Here is a 14,110-nt window from a genome sequence, read left to right on the forward strand (position 1 = left end):
CAAAAACAAACAAACAAAAAAAACTGTTCCTTCTCCTCTGGAAGATAAATAGGAAGACTAGGTCCATCCAGTGTGTCTATCTTCTAATGCACTAGAGATTAGACCTTATTCCACAGCAGAAACTGTCACATTCATTCTCCAAAGGAAAGAGAGCGCTTCCTTCTTCCACAATGGTGATGATAGGGATGGTTTAGAAGCTTCCGGCTACCACCTAGCAATTCCAATTTTTAAAAATGGTAACATCCTGTGATATGGACAATTGCCATTTCATCAATTTTATTTAAAATGTGACCAAATAAATCTTAAGAAAAAGGTCATCTCCTCGTTGATCAGTATTATACAATCTAAGTAATTTTGTTAAAAAGCTTCAAACAGGATTCCTACTCTCTCCCCCTCTTACTGCTCAGTAAGACCGCTGTTACACTGCCCCTATGTATTCCAGAGCCTGCCAGGATTCCTACCACAGAAATGACTAATTATGAACATCGGCTGGCATTTGCTTCAAACTACACGTGCCATTACCACTGGTCACCCAATCTCTCGGTTTTCCATTAAAAAAAAAAAAAACCCTCAAAACTAACATGACAGATATTTCTACCAGGCCAAAGCACTGGAAACACAACTTTGAAGAGTAAAGGATTTGCAAACCAAGATTTAAAATCAAGAACGTGTTCAACTTTACAAGTAAACAGCACCTGAGGCATATTGCACCTAATGCATCACTGTTCAACCTAGATCATTAGGAGGGGGATTTACAGTAGCTTCCGATGGGTCTAAGGAAGAAACCTCACCTGTTGCACAATTTTGCTGAGGCCTGCCTGGGCAGAAACCACATAGCTGAAGGCTAATGTAAAAAAGAGGTACTTTACACAAACCAAAATGGAAAAGATGAATCAATACATGTTTTTCTTTATTTGTATGGTTGTTTGGGGACCAAATATTTCCTTCATAACTGAAAACAACAGCCACACTGTGTGTGTGGGAGATGTGACCAGCAAAGCCAGTCTGATGCCCTAGTACTTTCTGTACTGTATACACTCAAATGCAGAACTTGACCAGTGGGGAACATTATTTGCTCAGCTAGTCGATGGCTGCCTTTCTCACTCCACCTCTGACTTGGCTTGGGTTATATGTGCTGGGTTGCCCACAAAGCTGATGAGCATACCTCTGAAAATAGTTTCTCAGCTATGTATAGCTCAGTTAAAATGCTCCAACGGCTTCAACCATGAGCTGTTGAATGTTCCACTTGACTTTCAAGCTGTTCTCACCCATCCAGAGACTCTGCATACACACTTCTCCTTCTTCCACATACAGAGTAGGCCTGGCAAGCTTCCCACAGTCACTCTGAGCCCTTCCAGACTCAGCTCTCATTCCCCTCTTCCAGATTGGGTTGATGTCCCTTATCTGACTCCCTTCATGCCCTGCATCTACCTGTACTGTTTATACAATAGAATAATACAGAGATAATAGGTTGGACTCAAGCCACACCTTATTTATTTTTGTACCTCCGTTGTGTAAAACTATAACTAGCATCTAATAGGTTCTCAACAGAATCTATGGTGCAGGTGAAGCAGACTTAGGTCATTGCTAACGCTCTGCCCCATTTAAGAAAAGTTCAGAAAGTGAAGTCAGCTCTGCAAGGGCCTGGGCCAATCCCAACCAGACTGCTGGCTGGGTGGGAAGACTCCCTCTCCTGAAGCTCACTGCTGCTATTCTCCATTTGTGGTAAGCTCCTAGAGTTATATTATCATAGCTAGTGAGGGAAGCCTGGCTCCATGTATCACTTTACTAGCTGACTTTGCTTTTCTCTTAATGGTGGAGAAAAAGATGGGGCACATGGGTGGCTCAGTCGGTTGAGCGTCCCACTCTTAGTTTCTGCTCAGGTCATGGTCTCAGAGTTGGGGGGATCAGGACCCAAAGCAGGCTCCATGCTTAGTGCAGAGTCTGCTTGGGATTCTCTCTCCCTCTCCCTCTGCCCCTCCCACTCATCCTCGCTCGAGTGCTCTCTCTCTCTCTCTCTAAAATAAATACAATATAATAGAGTAAGATAAAATAAAATAAAATCTTTTTTTTAAAATGTTGAAGAAACATAACATAATAAAATAAAATTTAAAAAAAAAATGTTGAAGAAAAAGGACATTTCATCTGATGGGGGAACAAACATCAGATTGGAAGGTAGAGAGATTCGCTGTCCAGAGCCTAACTCTGCAACATATGAGGTTGTACAGGTCACATCTCCTCTCTGGTCTTCCACTTGTCCTTAAAATGAGATGGATGGATGCCACTTCACACCTGCTATAATGGCCACAATAAAAAGACATAATAACAGGTGTTGGCGAGGATGTGGTTAAATTAGAACCTTCACATGCTGCTGGTGGGTCTTTGGAAAACAGTGGTAGTTGCTCAAAAAGTTAAGCTTAGAGTCACCATGACTCAGCAATTCCACTCCTAGGCATATACACAAGAGAAATGAAAACAAATACCCAACACAAACCTGTACACAAATGCTCATAGCAGCATTATTCATAATAGCCCAAAGTGGAAACAACTGACGAATGAGATAAACAAATGTGGTACGTCCACACAATGGGAAACTACTCAGCCCTAAAAAGGAAAGAAGTACTGAAACATGCTACCACATGGATGAATGTCGAAGACATTATGCTAAGTGAAAGAAGGAATGGGGACTGATATTTCATGGTACAATGTCTCCTTTGGGAGTGATGACAATGTTTTGGAACTAGAGAGAGAGAACGGTTGCACAACATTGAGGATGTAGCAAACGCCACTAAAGTGTACACTTTAAGATGGCTGGTTTTATATTATGTGAATTCACCTCCATTTTTTTTAAAAAGAACTTTTAGAGTTAAAGAGATGTTTTAACTTTTACCCAGCCTGGATTATATTTATCATTTGTCAACAAAGCCTTAAAATATAATTTTTAGTATCTATTTTTGCATGGAAAAAGAGGCCCACGAAAACCTTCTGTGGCCCCGCTGGGGGTGTGGGCTGACTGTCCCACTGGGAGCTTTCCCTGGAGGCAGACCCACCAGCATCACAGGCTCAGAAGAGCACCTCAGATGACTGAGGGGAAATGGTGGCCCATGAGCCTTGTTTGGGAACACACAAGGGTACCGACTAGGGATCTGCAGAAACCATTCCAGAGGGCTTAGCTGGGCTGTGGGGTCCCAAATGGCCCTGCAAGGGAGACCATACAAATAGGAGTTGTTGAATTCCTTATTTTAACACCGGTCTGCAATCGCTTTTAGAAATGAAATTAGTGATACTACTAATTTTTTTATTCAGCCTTCCTTCTTTGTCTGGGCACTGCTAGATGTTTGCCCTGCCAAGGAGGCCTCCCCGTTTCACAGATGTGGGAACTGAGGCCCTTAGAGAAGGCAAGTAGTTCGCCGACATCATGCAGCATGATGTAACAGGCAAGGAATCACACCCAAATGCGTGTGTCTGACTTTTCCCACCACATCATGTTGCCTCCTGCAAAGGGAGTGTTTGGTTTTTAAACAAAAGCATCTTGGCCATAGCTAACTCTGAATGTTGTGCCTTTACCCTGCACTTGGTTTCTGAGAACAATCATTCCGGGCTTTTCTAAAGTAGACATGTGGACAGCACCTGCTGTGAGGCCCTGCAGATGATCTTGTAGAAACAAGAGACGCTAAAAAAAAGTCACACGTGATAAAGAGGAGCACAAATAGGATCAGTAAAATCTGTGGACTGTTGTTGGGGGCATTTTCTTTCCTCCCCCTGAAACCCATCACTGATCAATTTCTCTTGTAGACTGACAGCTAATCACTTTCTGATCTCATTAGCTGTTCTAGGGCTTAAGCGTGTTAGTGAGTCTGGGAGGGAAAGCGAGGTTCGCTTCAAATAGCGAAGAGATGGGGGAAATGAGCCTCACACATTTGGTTCTTTCTAGAAAGGTTTATGCAGCTCAGAGAGTTCAAAATTTGTCTTCCATAAAGGTCCATGGTAGGGGGGCGGTGGTTATAAACCTGTCCTGGAGGGTGGCCCTTGGAGAAGCAGGTAAAGAGGGGGAGGAGATTTTAGACCTGATTATTCAACCAGAGAGCCTCTGTGCAGACCAGCACCTGGGGCGACTTGGCTGCAGGAAGATGACCTTTCAAAGTCTATGCCCAATTAGCCCAATTACCCAGTTAAACAAACAGAGCCCCAGGCGTCTCTCTGGATACCACATTTTATCATCTTCTGGCAGTCGGCAGTCTTTCCAAGAAAAGCTGTCCTGTTGAAAAATTGCTGGGCGGCAAGAGAAATCAGCAAAGGGTGCATATTTGTAAACAGAACCTCTAATATTCATTATTTTTCCCAGAAGGGATAAGGCCACCACTGGATAAAAATGGCTTTGCCCGCCATGGCTGTCGTTCCAATGATAAATGTCTTTTTCTCTGCTGCCCAAAGCTAGTCTCTTGACACACTCTGAAAAGTGAGGGGGGATGTTACTTGCTAAGCCCCACCGGAAAGAGAGAAGAGGGCCAAAGATGCATATATTTTAATGACAGGATCTGCACCAAGAAAGGTTTGAGTAAATCCTTTACTCAACTGCCCTTTCTCCAAGGAGAGTTCTCTGAGGTAGAAAAGCTGGGGGCAATTAGAAAAGATATACCATGACTATGGACCTGCACAGAGCTGGTCAAGAGCTCTGCTCCGGGACTGTTACTTACTGGGGGGCAGCAGGTGAGGGGGCCATTTCGAGAATGAAACTGGTATGGGAAGAAATGCCAGCGAGCCCCCCCTCGCTTAGAGGAGCGGGGTCTGTGCTGGCCCTAACGAGGCCTATCTCCACTTTCTAACCCACTTCTAGGGCCCACGTTTCCCCTTCCTGTTTCATGGGAGTGTCTCAGGGCAGGGAGTGTGAAAATGGGAGAACCACAGAGGTCATGCACGCGGGGCTGGCAAATATTACCTCACCCCCGCCTCCACCCCCTGTGCCCAACTGATCACCCTGTCTGCTCTTTTCAAGTCTAAATGCAGCCTCAACATTCTCATTAGCTCAGCATTCCACAAAGCCACCAACGGAGTTAGTACACCAGATGAAACCTGTTAGGTTAGTTTTGCCTAACCTCATCTCATTTTGTTCTGTCCAAACCCATTTCTTGTTCATTTGGTTAAAGATTATATATCATGCTATGGTTCTAGATTTTCTTCTTTTATTCCTCTGTCCCTGACCTCCCCCCTTGCTTTTAAAACATAAAATAACAGCTTTATTGAGATGTAATCCCCATGCCAGAAAAAAAAGACCCTTTTACAGTTTTTCATTCCTTTTTAGTATATTCACAAGGTTGTGCTACCTACACCACAACCTAATTCCAGAACATTTTTATTATGCCAAAAAGAGACACACACACACACACACACACACCCCGGCAAAACCCAGGAGCAGTCACTCCCCACTTCCCCTTCTTCCCAGCCCCAGGCACCCACTAATGTACTTTCTGTCCCTATGGAATTTGCCTCTTCTGGACATATCCTATAAATGGAATCACAGGACATGTGACTTTTTGTATCTTAAAAGTTCATTTCTTTTCTTCTGATTTTAAAAGAAAACAAGACATCACTGGGGCCCCTCCAAGTGCCATGGGCCCCAGGCACAAAGCCTGCGAGAGAAGTTGGCCCTGCCTCCCGGGCAGCCTTCACCCTCCCCAGAGCACCTCTAACTCTGCCTCTGCAGGCCACCACACGCGGCCACTACCCGTTTCTGAGACTTCTTAGCGCTGCAGGAGTCCCAGGTGAGAGCAGACAAGGGAGATGTTGCCCGCCCCCAGCATCCTCCAAGCCGGCCCTGCTCCCCACTGCCCTGTTCATGGCGCTGACCCAGAAGTGAGATCCAGCCTGTCCTCCACTCAGCCCACCCTCTGAGACCTACTGCTTTGATCCCAGGCCAGGCCTGTCTGCCTGGCCTCTTTCTCACTTAAAACCGTTCCCTCCAGAGGGTTTCCTTATGCAAAGAGGCTCTCCACCACCGGGGCTGAAACCTGGGGTGGGCTGGCTTACGCATAAATGCTACCCTGTTAGCGAATCTCTTTTGCTTCCCCTGTTACCAGAGGACCACTTTGGAGGCAGCTCAGATCCCTGCCTGGGCAACAAGTCCAGAGCAAAGAAAGCCTGAACTTGGGCCTTTGTCACTCTTCCTGGCTCCTCCTCCCCGGCCTGTTCCCAGAAAGCTCCTTCTGTTCCCTGAGCCTGTCCAGCTGGAGGGGTGGGAAAGAGAGACTGTCTGTCAGACCCTCCAAAGGGACTTCCAGAAGTCGGGGTGGGGAAACAGACTTTGAGAAGAGGACCACACAATGGGGCCGCGGGGAATTCACATCTTCTGCCTGTGATCAAGTGGCCGACAGCCTGAAGGGAGGGCTGAGCGCCAGGGACCCAGGCCAGGAGGCTGCAGAGCACAGGACTGTTCCAAGGCATGCGAGTCAGCAGGAGGAAGTGCAGCTGGGAGGATGGGGGTGGGGGGTGTGATTGGACGACCACCGCTCCTGGGTCCTGCCTATCTGCCTGACCCCTCTCCATCTCTGGAGTCCCTTCACCCTTCCGCGAATGTCCACAGTGTACATGATCCAAATCAATCTACTACGGGCAGTGGTTGGACCCCTATTCAGAGGCCAGGACACCAGGCAACAGCTCAAAGCCTCAGGTTGTCCATTCATTCATTCACTCATACCTTTCCCCAAGCCCAGGGTGTGCTCAGCATTGGGTGAGATGCCAGAAAGGCAGAAATGAGCCAGACGTGGCCCTCAAAGAACAGGTGGCCCAGAGGGGGTGACAAACAGGAAAACAGTTCAATAAAGGGGACCTGGTGAGAGCAAGGAATGTTGTTAGTTCTTCCTGGGGATGGGACTGGGCATCAGGAAAGATTTTAGAGAGTGTGTTAGTTTGCTAGGGTTACCGTATCAACATATCACAGACTGGGTGGCTTAAGCAACAGAAATTTATTTCCTTAGCTTTCTGAAGGCTGGAAGTTCAAGATCAAGGTGTCAGCAAGGGTTGGTTTCTCCTGAGGGCTCTCTCCTTGGCCTGTGGATGGCTGTCTTCTTACTGTGTCCTCTCACGGGACCCATCCCACGTGCACACACTCCCCAGGGTCTGTATCTACAACCAAGTATCTTCTTCCAAGGATACCAGTCAGACTGGATCAGGGACCACCCTAACGGTCTCATGTTAGCTCAGTCACCTCTTTAAAGATCTTATCTCCAGGGGCGCCTGGGTGGCTCAGTCAGTTAAGCATCTGCCTTTGGCTCAGGTCATGATCCCAGGGTCCTGTGGTGGCGAGTCTGCTTCTCGCTCTTCCTCTGCCTCTGCTCCTCTCCCCCTTCTCATGTTCGTTCTCTCTCTGTGTCTCAAATAAATGAAATCTTTAAAAAATTTAAAAAATATATAAAGATCTTATCTCCAACTGCAATTACATTCTGAGATACCAGAGGCTGGCATTTCAACATATGAATTTTGGGGAGACACCATCCAGCCCGTAACAGAGAGGTTGTCTTTGGGCTATGTTAGCAGTAGCCGAAACTGGCCAGATGGGCAGAACAGAGAACCATTCTTGATGTCCAGCCCAGCAGAGCAAAGACCCAGAGATATCAAATACCTGTGGCCTTCAGGGAGCAAGCAGCAAGAACTGGATACACAGGAGAGAAGGCAGAAGTGCCCCAAGCGTTAAGGCCGCTGTGTGTTTTCCTGGCGGTGGTGTACAGGAAGGTGGATGGTGGGCAAGAGTTCAGGTTCTGGATGTCCTCATGCATAGACTGAGTATTGTGTGGATTAAATCACACAAATTTATGAGACTCAGTGTGTTTATAATAAACACCTATCACTATTACAAGTGGTTCTTTCCTTCTCCTTTTTGGTACTCCTTTACGTCCTTTGGTGATTATATATCAGTTTGGGTTTTTTTAATGAAAAAATAAGCTTAAGAAGATGGTCAAGAGGTGGCAGATGCTGGGGAAGTCAGAAGGGTGAGAAAATCTACCCTGTGTTACCGTCTAATCCAAGCGTTTGCTGGGTGTAGTTCTTGCTTGGTGCTGTCTCACGGGGGGCGGGGGGGGCGGTCTAAGGCGGGCTCTTGGAGCAGAGCTGACAGCTCATCTGGGAATGTTCCTTCAGAGGACGAGCCCACCCGCAGGAAGCTGGCAGGGGTGCTGTGGTTTGTAATCGCAGCCCTTACCCCTCTAACCCCCGAAGGCACCGCACTCAGAACTGGTAGCTAAATCAAAGCCCCTGGGACAGAAATGATTTAAAGACCTCCCAGAAAGTGGCTGAAAGCCTCAAAGGATGTTTTTCACATAAGCTCTCTTGCAAAGGGCTTAGGGCTCACCCTTAGGTTTCCTTGAAACCATAACTGAAAGAAAGCTTGGAAAATCTGAATGTTCCAATCTCTGAGAGGGGCGTGTACAGAGCGGGGAGCCGGGAGCCAGAAGAACAAGCCTGAGTTCTGGCTCTGCCTTTTCTAGGCTGTGCGACTTTGGTGGAATCCCTAGCCAATGAATGAATCTTTCTGAGTGGTCAGTTCCTTCATCTCTAAAATCAGGAGCAGATTACTACCTACCCCCACCTGCCTTAGGACTGGGTAACTGCCATGATCAGCTGGGGGAAACTGAGGAGACTATGCTCCGAAACTGTACAATTCTGCATAAGCTGAGCCGTCAACAGAAGGGTGTGCCCGCTGGGCTTGGGGGGCGGGGGGAGGACGTCTCCGGAGTTCCCAGCCTGGGAGCACACTGAAAACATTCGGTTGCTGGTGGGCTCTCCAAGATGGGTCCCAGGCATCAGTATGTGGTCAACGCTCCCCAAATGATTCCAGTGTGCAGCCAGGGGTGAGAAACACGGTTTATAACCAATCCGATTGATTAGGTCATTTTACTCCTCCAGCAAAACATACATCTTCCACAGCTGTGATGGTAGGAAAAAAAAATCTCCTAAAACTCCTCCAGGGGCGCCTGGGTGGCTCAGTCGGTTAAGCAGCAGACTCTTGATTTTGGCTCAGGTCATGGTCTCAGGGTCCTAGGGTCCAGCCGGGTACTTGGTGGGGGGGTGGGGAGAGAGGGGGCTGGCGCTGAAGGCGCTCAGCAGGGAGCCTGCTTGGGGCATTCTCTCTCTCCCTCTGCCCCTCCCGCCGCCCAGTTCGCATTCTCTCTCTCTCAAATAAATAAATCTTTAAAAATAAATAAAATAAAACGTTTCCTGAGCAGAGTCAAATCCTCACACCTAATCACTACGAACTCTGGGTCTCAAAACACAGCATGCAAGAGGAGCCCATACGTTACTTGTTAAAGAGGAAGAGGCCAGAACCCACCTCCACAGAGATTCTAATCCACCCAGTCCAATAAGGGGCTCAGGAAATCTGCATTTTAGTCACATGTTCTGTAAAGAGAATCCACTGGACTCAAAAGAAAAAGAATTAACTTCTTAACCTTGCTCTCATACTAAAACAAGTAATCTTGGCCTTCTGACAACAATAACCATGAATAACTGTTCAGTGAACACGTACCATATACCAGGATCTTAGGTACAAGTATCTGGACTCTTCCTAAGAGCGATGAGATGGTATTCTGAGTTTGTGTATGTGCACCCAGCACTCCTCCCTCCGGAAAGAGTTCTCCCCCTCCCACTTTGTGTTGAGAAACTGCACTTTCCCCATTTCACGTGACTCTAGTGGAACTGCCAATCAAACTGCCCAGGACCACCCCTCTGGGAAGAGGAAGAGGCCCGAAGAGGGCATGTGACTCTATCCCAGCCAATCAGGTTGCTCCTCCTGGGACTTGGACCTGAGTGGGCCCAGGGCGGGTGTGGCCTGCTTTCCCGGAGGCCCTGAGCGAGCTGTTCCCGTGGCTTGATGCTTAGCTCTCTCTTCCATTTCCTGAGTTACCCAGTAACCTTCCTGTAAACCTTTTTTTTTTTTTTTGGTGTAAGTTAATCAAAGTTGGTTTCATTTATCACAACAAAAAAATTAATGAAATATTCATTTTACAGATTAAGAAGCTCAGAGGAATTAAATGACAGACTCAAGGCCCCCACACCCAGGAGACAGCAAAGCGAGACTCACAGCCAGGCCTGCCTGGCTTCACAATACTTGACATTATTTCATTTCCCCTGAAATTCTCCTGAGAGCTCCAAAAGGTGAAAGGAAGAAGAAGAGAAAGTGCGCTTTCAAAACATATATGTTCTTTGAAAAATATGAAGAGAAATTTAAAGGTTACTACTAACTCCCACACTCATCCCTCTGTAGGTTTAAAACCTCCCAGAGACAATTACTAATTTAATTATCCATTTCTATTAAATATCTCAAGGGCATAACCAGCAACTCTCTTACTAATTTATGTATTACAATACAACACATGGCAGAGTAAAAAAGGCATAAAAAAAAGCAAACAGTGGTTCAAGCTGGGAAAATGCCAAAGAAAAACATCCCAACAAAGTAATAATTAAGGCCAGAATTCACTCCACTTCAGCTGAGTTTCTGTTCTATTAAATTACTGACTTCCTAAATTTGTGGGTACTAGGTTATGATCCTGAAATCAGAAATCAGAGGCTACACTTGTGACCAAAAATGTGACCAAGTCATCCTTCCGAACATGGAATCTTCCAGCTCTGGCTCGTATAACAGAAGGCTTCTCTTGCTTCCTCCTTCCAGCCATACATATGAGACTATCGGGGGGGAAATCTGTATTACTCGGTAATCTGACTGTTGTTTTGCTGGTCACTGCAGTCCAAAGTCAAGACCAAGCAGATATTTGTCACTAAACGGAAATTAATTTCACAGAATTTACTTTAAATACATACATAACCACTATTTGTTGAGTGTTGACGGTCTCAAACACACCTCACTCACTGGAAGATTCCAGACAGCCTTCTCATGCCTACCATACCCTATGTATGCCCCATCACCAGTGACCCTAAATGATAAGCACTTGGGCAAGTTTCACATGCCGCTTCACTGCATTCCTATGCCAGTACCAGGTACCAGTGTACTGGCAAACCATTTAGTCCCCTTCAGGGAATTCAGTCTAAAAGTACAATCACAAAAAAATTAAGAAATTAAAAATTAATAAAAATATAATCACCAATGTACCCAAATATTTAAGCCCTAAGGCTATTAATCATAGCATTGCTTACAATAGAAAAAAAAAATGGAAACAGTGTAAATGTCTCAAAAGATTAATTGAATACATTATGGCATAACCATTGTAAAAACCCCATTAAAAATAAACGTTCATGAGAAAAACGTTCATGGAATACCTTCATGAGATATTGTTAAATGGAAAAACTCATAGAACAGTATGTCTAGTGTGATTCCATTTTTTTGTGTGTATATATATATATGAAATATTTTCCCAAAAAAAATTAGAAGGATATTCACCAGAATAGAAGGGACAGTTATTTCTGAGAACTATAATTATAAATTATTTTTTTAAAGATTTTATTTTTTTGAGAGAGAGATTGAGAGCATGAGCATGGGGGAGGGGCAAAGGGAGAGGGTCATGCAGACTCCCCACTGAGCAGGCAGCCCAACACGGGGCTCAATCCCAGGACCCCAGGATCATGACCTGATCCGAAGGCAGATGCTTAACCGACTGAGCCACCCAGGCACCCTTTTAATTATTTTTATTTTCTTATTAGTCCATATCCCTTAAATTTTAAGAAGAGAGAATTTTTTTTTTTTAAGCAAACTATTGGGTTGGCCACAGAATTGTCAAGCTGTTAGGTTTGCTGTTCCCAGTCAGATCTTAGTTGGCTACTAATAATATCCCATAGGACTGGACTTTCAGATCCTTAGCTGCATGCTATCTGGGAGGCTATTTGGGTGATTCCGGGTATTGTCATGTACAAAACTGTTAAGAAAGAGCCCAAAGAGAGAAATAAATTCAAAGGATTAAACAGTAGGAGGGAAGGGGTGCCTGGGTGGCTCAGTCATTAAGCGTCTGCCTTCGGCTCAGGTCATGATTCCAGGGTCCTGGGACTGAGCCCTGCATCGGGCTCCCCGCTTGGCAGGGAGCCTGCTTCTCCCTCTCCTACTCCCCCTGCTTGTGTTCCCTCTCTCGCTGTCTCTCTCTGTCAAATAAATAAATAAAATCTTAAAAAAAAAAAAAATAGGAGGGAAGAAAAAGGTAAATAGATCACCATTGATGTAAAATGTAACTGGTCAAATTTAACAGGCGACTTGTGAAGCTTTACCAACTTGTTTTTAAAAATAAGGGAAGTAGCCTGATGCAGGTACAATGCCTTGAAAAGGTCAAGTCTAAAGCCAGTCTGGAAGAACCACTGTCACTCTAGTAGCCTAAAGCAAGTCTAACAGAAATATAATAATTATCTGTATTCCTCCAGCTCCAAACCCATTCTCAACTCTATTACCAGGCAACCTGAAGCAGGATGTTGCTTTGAAAGATGTGGAGAATTAACTTCCTCTCTAACCTAGGTCAGAGTAGAGCAATCACTTTGGCCACCATCTTGGGTTTGACCCAACCTCCCAAAACATCCCACAGAGAAGGCTCCCATTGTCTCTGACTGCCTCTGTCACGAAGACACAAAGGATTATGAGGAAGTCTTCACTTCAGACTGTGACACCAACCCACATTCTCTAATGTGGTCAGCCAGTTCTTCAGACTCTTAATACCTATTTACCACAACAGTGCTTCTTTGTTATGGTTAGAATAATTTCAGAGTAAGTGCTTCATACAAAAGGCAAATAGCTATGAAATATCTATGTCTTAAAGTCTTGAAGGAAACACTGAAATATTTTTTTAGATCACTTTTCATATGAATCACATATTCAAAGATCTTGGATAATTGGGGGACACATTTACGTGTTCTGTATATCATGTTTGTTCTGTAGCCCAAATGGTCCCTGACTTGAGAGCACAAGCTCAGGCTTGAGCACTCATTCCTCTCTGTGCTTGGGAGGGCAAAGGCTAGCTCACCCTCTGTTTGTTGCCTCCCAACTCTCATCCTTACCTGTCTTCCCTTCAGGCAGAGCCTGCCTCCCACAACAGAGACTGAAAACATCAGATACCTGCTTTTCCAGCCTCCCTTACATTAGGGTGGCCAAGTGATCCCATTTTGGGCAATGAAGCATAAGAAAAATTCTGCTGAGAAACTCCTGGGAAAAAGATTTGCTTCCTTCATGTTATTTTTTATTTTTTTAAAAGATTTTATTTATTTGAGAGAGAGAGAGCGAGAAACCGAAAGAGAGAGCATGAGCAGGGGCTGGGGCAGAGGGAGAAGCAGACTCCCTGCTGAGCAGGGAGCCTGATGTGGGGCTCAATCCCAGGACCCCAGCATCATGACCTGAGGCAAAGACAGATGTTTAACTGACTGGACCACCCAGGCGCCCCCTTCCTTCATTTAATGAAGGCAGCCACACAGGAGAAGAGCTTTCTTCCCCACCACCTTCCCTTCCTTTTAAGGAGGTCGTTGTAAGATGATCTGTAGCTACAGCAGCCATCTTGAGACCATGAGGAGAAACATTGTTGACTCACTATGGATGGCAGCACAGGAAAAGAGATAGAGCCTGGGAACTTGAACTACTGCATTAAACCCTATATTCATGTACTTCTTGATTTCTTAAGTTAGATACTAGGTGTCAATATTTTTTCAAAAAACTTTCGTTTGCATATTCTACAATTTACAGCTGAAAACATCCCACCTAATTCTACTGAGAGCCCTATATCCTCCCCAGACCTCAAAGCCTCCCTCCCCTCCTTCAGAAGCCTTTCTATTACTCAAAGCATAAATAACATCACAGCCTTAAGAATTACTTTTGAGATACTTTACCAGCTTCTAGGCCTTCCAGAAAATAATGACTATGTATTTGCCCAACTCTCTGAAAGCTTCCCTGTGATTAAAGAAATGTTCAAAAGATTGCCAAGGTGTATCTTGGCAATCTTATCTTTTGCTGTGTAACAAACCACCACAAAACTTAATAGCTTAAAATACAATTATTTATTTGCTCACAGTCCTGTAGGTCAGTAATTTGGGCTGGGCTCAGCTGGGACAGCCCACCTCTGCTCCACATTGTATCAGTTGGGCTCCCTTTGCTTTTGTAGTTCATTGGCAGATCTCAGTTGGGAGGGCAGCTGGAGGCTGG

The sequence above is a fragment of the Phoca vitulina genome, unplaced genomic scaffold, assembly GCF_004348235.1.
Source record: "Phoca vitulina isolate PV1807 unplaced genomic scaffold, GSC_HSeal_1.0 scaffold1, whole genome shotgun sequence".
NCBI lineage: Eukaryota > Metazoa > Chordata > Mammalia > Carnivora > Phocidae > Phoca > Phoca vitulina.